An 8761-nucleotide genomic window follows, 5' to 3' on the forward strand; every position below is an offset into this window, starting at 1 on the left:
CTCATCAAGAAAAAAAGGGAGAAGTCTCAAATCAATAGAATTAGAAATGAAAAAGGAGAACTGACACTGCAAAAATACAAAGGATCATGAGAGATTACTACAAGCAACTATATGCCAATAAAATGGACAACCTGGAAGAAATGGACAAATTCTTAGAAAAGCACAACCTTCTGAGACTGAATCAGGAAGAAATAGAAAATATAAACAGACCAGTCACAAGCACTGAAATTGAAACTGTGATTTAAAATCTTCCAACAAACAAAAGCCCAGGACCAAATGGCTTCACAGGCAAATTCTATCAAACATTTAGAGAAGAGCTAACACCTATCTTTCTCAAACTCTTCCAAAATATTGCAGAGGGAGGAACACTCCCCAACTCATTCTACGAGGCCACCATCACCCTGATACCAAAACCAGACAAAGATGTCACAAAGAAAGAAAACTACAGGCCAATATCACTGATGAACATAGATGCAAAAATCCTCAACAAAATACTAGCAAACAGAATCCAACAACACATTAAAAGGATCACACACCATGATCAAGTGGGGTTTATCCCAGGAATGCAAGGATTCTTCAATATATGCAAATCAATGTGATAAACCATATTAAAAAATTGAAGGAGAAAAAACATATGATAATCTCAATAGATGCAGAAAAAGCTTTTGGCAAAATTCAACACCCATTTATGATAAAATCCCTCCAGAAAGTAGGCATAGAGGGAACTTACTTCAACATATTAAAGGCCATATATGAAAAACCCACAGCTAACATCATTCCCAGTGGTGAAAAACTGAAACATTTCCCTCTAAGATCAGGAACAAGACAAGGTTGCCCACTCTCGCCACTATTATTCAACATAGTTTTGGAAGTTTTAGCCTCAGCAATCAGAGAAGGAAAAGAAATAAAGGAATCCAAATTGGAGAATAAGTGAAACTGTCACTGTTTGCAGATGACATGACACTATACATAGAGAATCCTGAAGATGCTACCAGAAAAGTACTAGAGCTAATCAAAGAATTTGGTAAAGTAGCAGGATACAAAATTAATGCAGAGAAATCTTGCATTCCTATATACTAATGATGAAAAATCTGAAAGAGAAATTAAGGAAATAGTCTCATTTACTACTGCAACAAAAAGAATAAACTACCTAGGAATAAACCTACCTAAGGAGACAAAAGACCTGTATGCATAAAACTATAAGACACTGATGAAAGAAATTAAAGATGATACAAACAGATGGAGAGATATACCATGTTCTTGGATTGGAAGAATCAACATTGTGAAAATGACTATACTACCCAGAGCAATCTACTGATTCAACACAATCCCTATCAAACTACCACTGGCATTTTTCACAGAACTAGAACAAAAAATTTCACAATTTGTATGGGAACACAAAAGACCCTGAATAGCCAAAGCAATCTTGAGAAAGAAAAATGGAGCTGGAGGAATCAGGCTCCCAGTCTTCAAACTATACTTCAAAGCTACAGTATTCAAGACAGTATGGTACTGGCACAAAAACTGAAATATAGATCAATGGAACATAGAAAGCCCAGAGATAAACCCACGCACATCTGGTCACCATATTTTTGATAAATAAGGCAAGAATATACAATGGAGAAAAGGCAGCCTGTTCAGTAAGTGGTGCTGGGAAAACTGGACAGCTACATGTAAAAGAATGAAATTAGAACACTCTCTAACACCACACACAAAAATAAACTCAAAATGGATTAAAGACCTAAATATAAGGCCAGACGCTATAAAACTCTTAGAGGAAAACACAGGCAGAACACTCTGTGACATAAATCACAGCAAGATCCTTTTTCACCCACCTCCTAGAGAAATGGAAATAAAAAAAAAAAAAATAAACAAATGCAGGCTTCCCTGGTGGCGCAGTGGTTGAGAATCTGCCTGCCAATGAAGGGGACACGGGTTTGAGCCCTGGTCTGGGAGGATTGCACATGCCATGGAGCAATTAGGCCCGTGAGCCACAACTACTGAGCCTGCGCTTCTGGAGCCTGTGCTCCGCAACAAGAGAGGCAACGATAGTGAGAGGCCCATGCACTGCAATGAAGAGTGGCCCCTGCTTGCTGCAACTAGAGAAAGCCCTCGCACAGAAACGAAGACCCAACACAGTCAAAAAAAATAAATAAATTAAAAAAAAAAAAGCGACCTAATGAAACTTAAAAGCTTTTGCACAGCAAAGGAAACTATAAACAAGATGAAAAGACAACCCACAGAATGGGAGAAAATATTTGCAGTCGAAGCAAGTGACAAAGGATTAATCTCCAAAATACACAAGCAGCTCATGCAGCTCAATATCAAAAAAAAAAACAAACAACCCAATCCAAAAATGGGCAGAAGACCTAAATAGACATTTCTCCAAAGAAGATATACAGATTTCCCACAAACACATGAAAGGATGCTCAACATTACTAATCATTAGAGAAATGCAAATCAAAAGTACAATGAGAAAAAAAAAAAAGTACAACGAGGTATCACCTCACACCAGTCAGAATGGCCGTCATCAAAAAATCTACAAACAAGAAATGCTGGAGAGGGTGTGGGGAAAAGGGAACCCTCTTGCACTGTTGGTGGGAATGTAAATTGATACAGCTACTATGGAGAATGGTATGGAGGCTCCTTAGAAAACTAAAAATAGAACTACCATATGACCCAGCAATCCCACTAATGGGCATATGCCCTGAAAAACCATAATTCAAAGAGTCATGTACCACAGTGTTCAATGCAGCACTATTTACAATAACCGGGACATGGAAGCAACCGAAGTGTCCATCGACAGATGAATGGATAAAGATGTGGCACATATATGCAATGGGATATAACTCAGCCATAAAAAGAAACGAAATTGAGTTATTTGTAGTGAGGTGGATGGACCTAGAGTCTCTCATACAGAGTGAAGTAAGTCAGAAAGAGAAAAACAAATACCATATGCTAACACATATACATGGAATCGAAAAAAAAAAAAAAAAGCTTCTGAAGAACCTAGGGGGAGGACAGGAATAAAGACCAGATGTAGAGAATGGACTTGTGGACATGGGGAGGGGAAAGGGTAGGCTGGGACGAAGTGAAAGAATGGCATGGACATATATACACTACCAAATGTAAAACAGATAGCTAGTGGGAAGCAGCTGCATAGCACTGGGAGATCAGCTCGGTGCTTTGTGACCACATAGAGGGGTGGGATAGGGAGGGTAGGAGGGAGATGCAAGAGGGAGGGGATATCGGAATATATGTATATGTACAGCTGATTCATTTTGTTATAAAGCAGAAACTAACACACTATTGTAAAGCAATTATACTCTAATAAAAATGTTAAAAAAATTAACTTATACAATTCAACAGTTTTTAGTATAATCACAGAGTTGTGCAATCATCACCAACCATCACACACACCATCACCACAGTCACTTTTAAGACATTTTTTCACCTCAAAAAGAGACTCCCATCCCTATTATTAATCACTCCACATTTACCCTCAATCCTCCAGCCCTAGGCAACCACTAACCTACTTTCTGTTTGTATGTAATTGCTTAATCTAGGCATTTGATATAAATGGAGTAATTGAATATGTGGGATTTTCTGTGTGTGTATGTCTTCTTTCACTTAGCATAATATGTCCAAGGCTGCAGCGTGAATCAGTATTTTATGCCTTTTCTCTATTAAATAATATTCCATTATATGGAGTACCATGTTTTTTTTATCCATTTACTGGTTAACGACATCCTACACAACTTTGTGTGGCTTGTTAGACCAAGGGTTGGACCCTTCCTATTAGTTCTTTTGGAAATATGATCTGAGAAATAGTCAAGACAACCTCTGATGGTGGCTAGATCTGTATCATAAAATTAGGAGATGCTGAAAGGTCATTCTGTTATGTGGACTGGATGAAAAGAAAAGGTGGTTCTGCTGTGAAAGAAAAGTGAAGCAGGTTTTCAGGAGGAGCAGAGGAAACACATGGGGAGAGATTGCAACTGTCCTTCTGGTTTATAATTCCAAGCCCTTCTGGAAATCCTTAGTTTACCTGAGAGATGCATGAATCCTCAGAATAGATTTCCACTTTTTTTGGTTAAGCCAGTATGGTGGGCGGAGAAATTACTCCCAAAGTTTTCTATGTTGCAGTCCCTGAAATCTATGACTATGTTACCTTACATTGTAAATAGGATTTTGTAGATGTGATTAAGGGTATGGATCTTGAGATGGGGAGATTATCCTGCTTTATCTGGGCTGGTCAAATCTAATTACGTGAGTCATTAAAAACAAAGAACCTTTTAGAACCCTGAAGAACATTTGGTTAAAGGAAGTTTCAATTAAAAATGAAGGAGCAGAGAAATGAAATGTTAGGACTTCACCAGCCACTGTGGGCTTTGGAATGGAGGAAGGGGGCCATGAGCCAAGAACTGTAGGCAGCTTTTACAATCTGTAAAAGTTAAATAACAGATTCTCCTAAAGCCTATAGAAAGAATCACATTCCAAATTACATATTGATTTTAACCCAGTGAGACCTGTGTCAGGTTTCTTACATCCAGAACTGTAAGAAAGTAAATCTGGATTAAGCCACTATGCTAGTGGTAATTTGTTACAGCAGCAGTAGAAAACTAATACTGTTGGCTTCCATTTATTTCTGCTATATGAAAAAAAAAAGTCAACAGAAAGGTATTTAATGTAGGCTCCAGCAGCCAAAATATCCTCTTTGCAACGTAACTGAAAGATGATCTTCTAAGTCTGGGATGTAGTTTTTGTAATGAAGAGAATACTTGCTTTGGAAGGCAATTCATTGGTCAGTGCTAATGTGGCAAGCAGATTTCCTAATATGGTTCACCAGCTATGTTTCACTTTGACCCCTGAACTTGGGAATATCATGAGCTATCATTCTACGATTGTGTTATAGTATATGGCACAATGGTTTTCAGTTAGGGAGATTACCTGCCTGGGCCTTATAGATCCTTAAAAGCAGAGAGTTTTATGGGGATGATAGCAGGAGAAACCAGATAAATTTGAAATTTGAGATGGATGTGACACACTGTTCCTGATTCGAGGTGAAAAGAGATGGGGGTGGTTTCTAGTAGCAGTGAGAGGCCCTGACTTAAGATGCAGCAAGGAAATGTTAACTTTCTACCTCGAGTCACAACAAACTAGATTCTTTCCCCAAGTCTAAGAGCCCAGCTTGGCAGACCTCTTGACTGTAGCCTTGTGAGACATTCATCAGAGAACTCAGCTGAGATCACCTGGACTTCTGACTTAAGAAATGTGAGATACTATATGTGTGTTGCTTAAATCTACAAAGTTTCTGGTAATTTGTGATGTAGCCATAAAAAACTAATACAGATGGTTAGAAGGTTGGTCCTTAAAAACTAATATCCACCCAGACTTCCCAGTTTTGATTCGGACTCTCCTGCTTACTAATTGTAGGTCATTAAGGCTGTTTATAATGTTCAGTTTCTTCTTCATATGAGCACAAGTTATGATGGCATTTCCCTACACACTTTGAAATTAGGTGTGATTTGTGGCTTATCTTGGACACTTCAGTGTGAGTAGAAGTGATTTGTATCAATACTGGGTAATGCTTGACTTGCTACATACCTTCCCTCTTGTGCTGATCACAGAAGGACGTGTTGAGATTGTGCTTCCATTATCCTGGGTCATTGAGTGACTATGGTAAGTAGACTTTCCCCACATTTCTCTGCTGACTCATAGTGGGCATATACACAAGCAATAAATACTCTTTTTAGTTTTAATCTATTAGAATTTTGAGGATTGTTGTTACTCAACAAAATCTAGCCTTTCCCTGCTGAAACACCATTTATGTAACCTTGGGCAAGACCCTTAACTATTATTACCTACTCCTTTGTTGTTGTTTTGTCTCCTCCTCCTCCTCCACCTCCTCCTCCTTCCACCACTTCTTCCTCTTTACCATCATTATCATCATCAATTTTATAGGAAGAAGAATAATGCTCATAGAAGCTACCTTTTTTGAGCACTTAACTATGTAATCAGTTAAAAAGCCCTTAAAATATGCCATATCTATTTAGCATAGTAGTAAACATCACAGGTTCTGAAGCCCATCTGCCCTAGTCAACAACTTTGATACTTTGTTAGAATGTCTATTTTTATGCCTGTTTTTCCATTGGTCAAATTGAGATAATAGCACTTGCTTCATAGGGTTGTGTGAGGACAAATATAAATTAACACATGTGAAATGCTTAGAACATTGCCTGATACATAATAACTCTCCAATAAAAGGTCACTATTTATATGGTTTGATATAATTTTCACAACAACCCTATAAGGTAGTGATTATTATTTCCATTTTCTAGGCACGCACACTGAAACTCAAAAAATGAACTTCAAAGTCCATGCTCATAACCATTTTCTCATTGGTTCTGCATGCCTCTGTCCTCATGATTTAATCAATTCCTTCCTTCTCTAGAGGACTCACATGCTTCCACTAAGTTGTGTCTTTATGTCACAATGAAATATCCTAAGTTCCTTAACTGATTTATGATCTCACCAGCCTCAGAACAACTGCTTCCCCAGTTTGTCAACTTAGTATAATCTGAGCTCTCCACAAGCATAATTATTACGTATACCTAGATGGGCTCTGGGCTATGTGTTTTATTAACAATACAGGAGAGTTTAAAATTACCACTTTTTTTCTCCAGAAATGGGGACTATATACAGGCTTGTTAGAATAATTAAAAAGTTGTGAAGAAGAGACATCAGGAACCCTGAGTTCCAACCTAAGCTCTGTCACTCACTGGCTGTGTGACCGTGGACAAGCCAATTTACTTCTCTGGGCCTCAGTGTCCTCATTCATCAAAAGAGGGGATTCAATTAGTGGGATATGTTTCAAATCCTCTGAGACAATAAGTCATATGCTTACTGAAAGCCTCACTTTAGCTCATGTGTGGAGGTGGCTCATGGGAATCTAATTGGGAAAGATGCTCAATTTTGTGCTGTGCTGGAATCAATGCACCAGAAGGAAGAGGGCATGTAAACAAGGGCCTATTGTGCTTATTTTCCCTAACAAAATATCCCAAAGTGTGAGAATTCAGAGGCTTGAGCTCTGTTGGCAATCAATAAAACATGAATGCGTCTTTCCGAATGCATTTTCCTCATCCCCTTCAGCCTTCCTGTAATGAGGAGATAATGAGCTATAGACATAGCCAGGGGTGCCTGGGAGCTTCTTCTAACATCCACTTTGTTAGAAGAACTTTTTCAGCTGAAAGCAAAACATTTTCAAGGGATATTCTGCCAGCTGTGTCATACCCTGAGATTAATGTCATGATATTTTCTCCAGAATTTGAGGGTACCTACAGGGGTCCCTCTAATGGGCACTACTCAGTTATTGTTGGGGAAAATAAGTTTTGTTGCCACTTCATCGTTTTTTTTTCGTTTTTTTGTTTTTTAAATCAGACCATGAGAAAATATTTACGGGAGAGGCACAGGACTCAACTTTATAAACTAAAGCCCCCTGAGGTCATCATTTTATCTCAGGTATATTCCTGATGTTATTTATTTTTCCTGCCTCTTTTACTGGCTTCTGTGACACAGCCTTCCCTCCTTTTTCCTTAGTATTTCCAACAACCACTGTATTTTGGACATCTTATATACCCATATGTGGTTGAGGAATGTCTCCAGCTCCCTGCCTAGCCTAAAACAAAGTCTGTAAGTCTATAGTGGTAAAAAGTCTGGAGTGGTAAGTCTGTAAGTCTAGAGTGGTAAAAAGATTTCACCTTTCTTCTCAAAATTAACCAACTGTGGCTGTCTGGGGAAAAAATAATAACGATGAGAAGAATATCAAAGTGGCCACAGATCTCAGGGGGAAATGGGACTGTGTTTAGTCACGGATGATTTCCAAGAAGAAGACCTGTTGTGTTCAATATTTGCTGTTATTGAAAGGATTCTCCTGAGTACAATAGGGAGAGGGGATGAGTGACTGGTTGGGATGTAAAAATAATGCACAGGAGGAAAAACAAGAGCTGAAAATGTGTTAAATGACATATTTGTTCTGGTCTCCTGCAGAGGCAGATGGACGCCTCCACCCCCCACCCCCAACTCAAAATTTAGTTTGTAGATGAAGATTGAGGGCATATCGCACACACACACACAAACACACACCCCAACAGGGTATGGAAAGTTTTATTACTTACATAATTGAGATCTCTGGGGAAAGTAGGGCAGGACTCTCAAACAGGTCAAAAATGACCTAAGATGGCAAGAAAAGGAGACTGGTTTTGGCTTTTACTGTTGTTAGGGGGCAATGCTAATGAGAGTTCTCAGAGGGCAGGTGCTTGCATGGTTTGAATTTTGCACTGGACCCCAAAGGGGAAGCACCCAGCCTTTCTTATCAGTTTGTCTAGGAGCACAGCATAAAGGCAAAAGGGAGGGAAGAGTCTAAAAACTGTCAGCATGGGGCTTCCCTGGTGGCGCAGTGGTTGAGAATCTGCCTGCCAATGCAGGGGACACGGGTTTGAGCCCTGGTCTGGGAGGATCCCACATGCCGCGGAGCAACTGGGCCCGTGAGCCACAATTACTGAGCCTGCGCGTCTGGAGCCTGTGCTCCACAACAAGAGAGGCCGCGATAGTGAGAGGCCCGCGCACCGCGATGAAGAGTGGCCCCCACTTGCTGCAACAAGAGAAAGCCCTCACACAGAAACGAAGACCCAATGCAGCCATAAATAAATAAATAAATTAATTAATTAATTAAAAAAAAACAAAAACAAAAACAAAAAAC

Source organism: Balaenoptera borealis (genome assembly GCF_965194805.1).
Source record: "Balaenoptera borealis genome assembly, chromosome: 19".
NCBI lineage: Eukaryota > Metazoa > Chordata > Mammalia > Artiodactyla > Balaenopteridae > Balaenoptera > Balaenoptera borealis.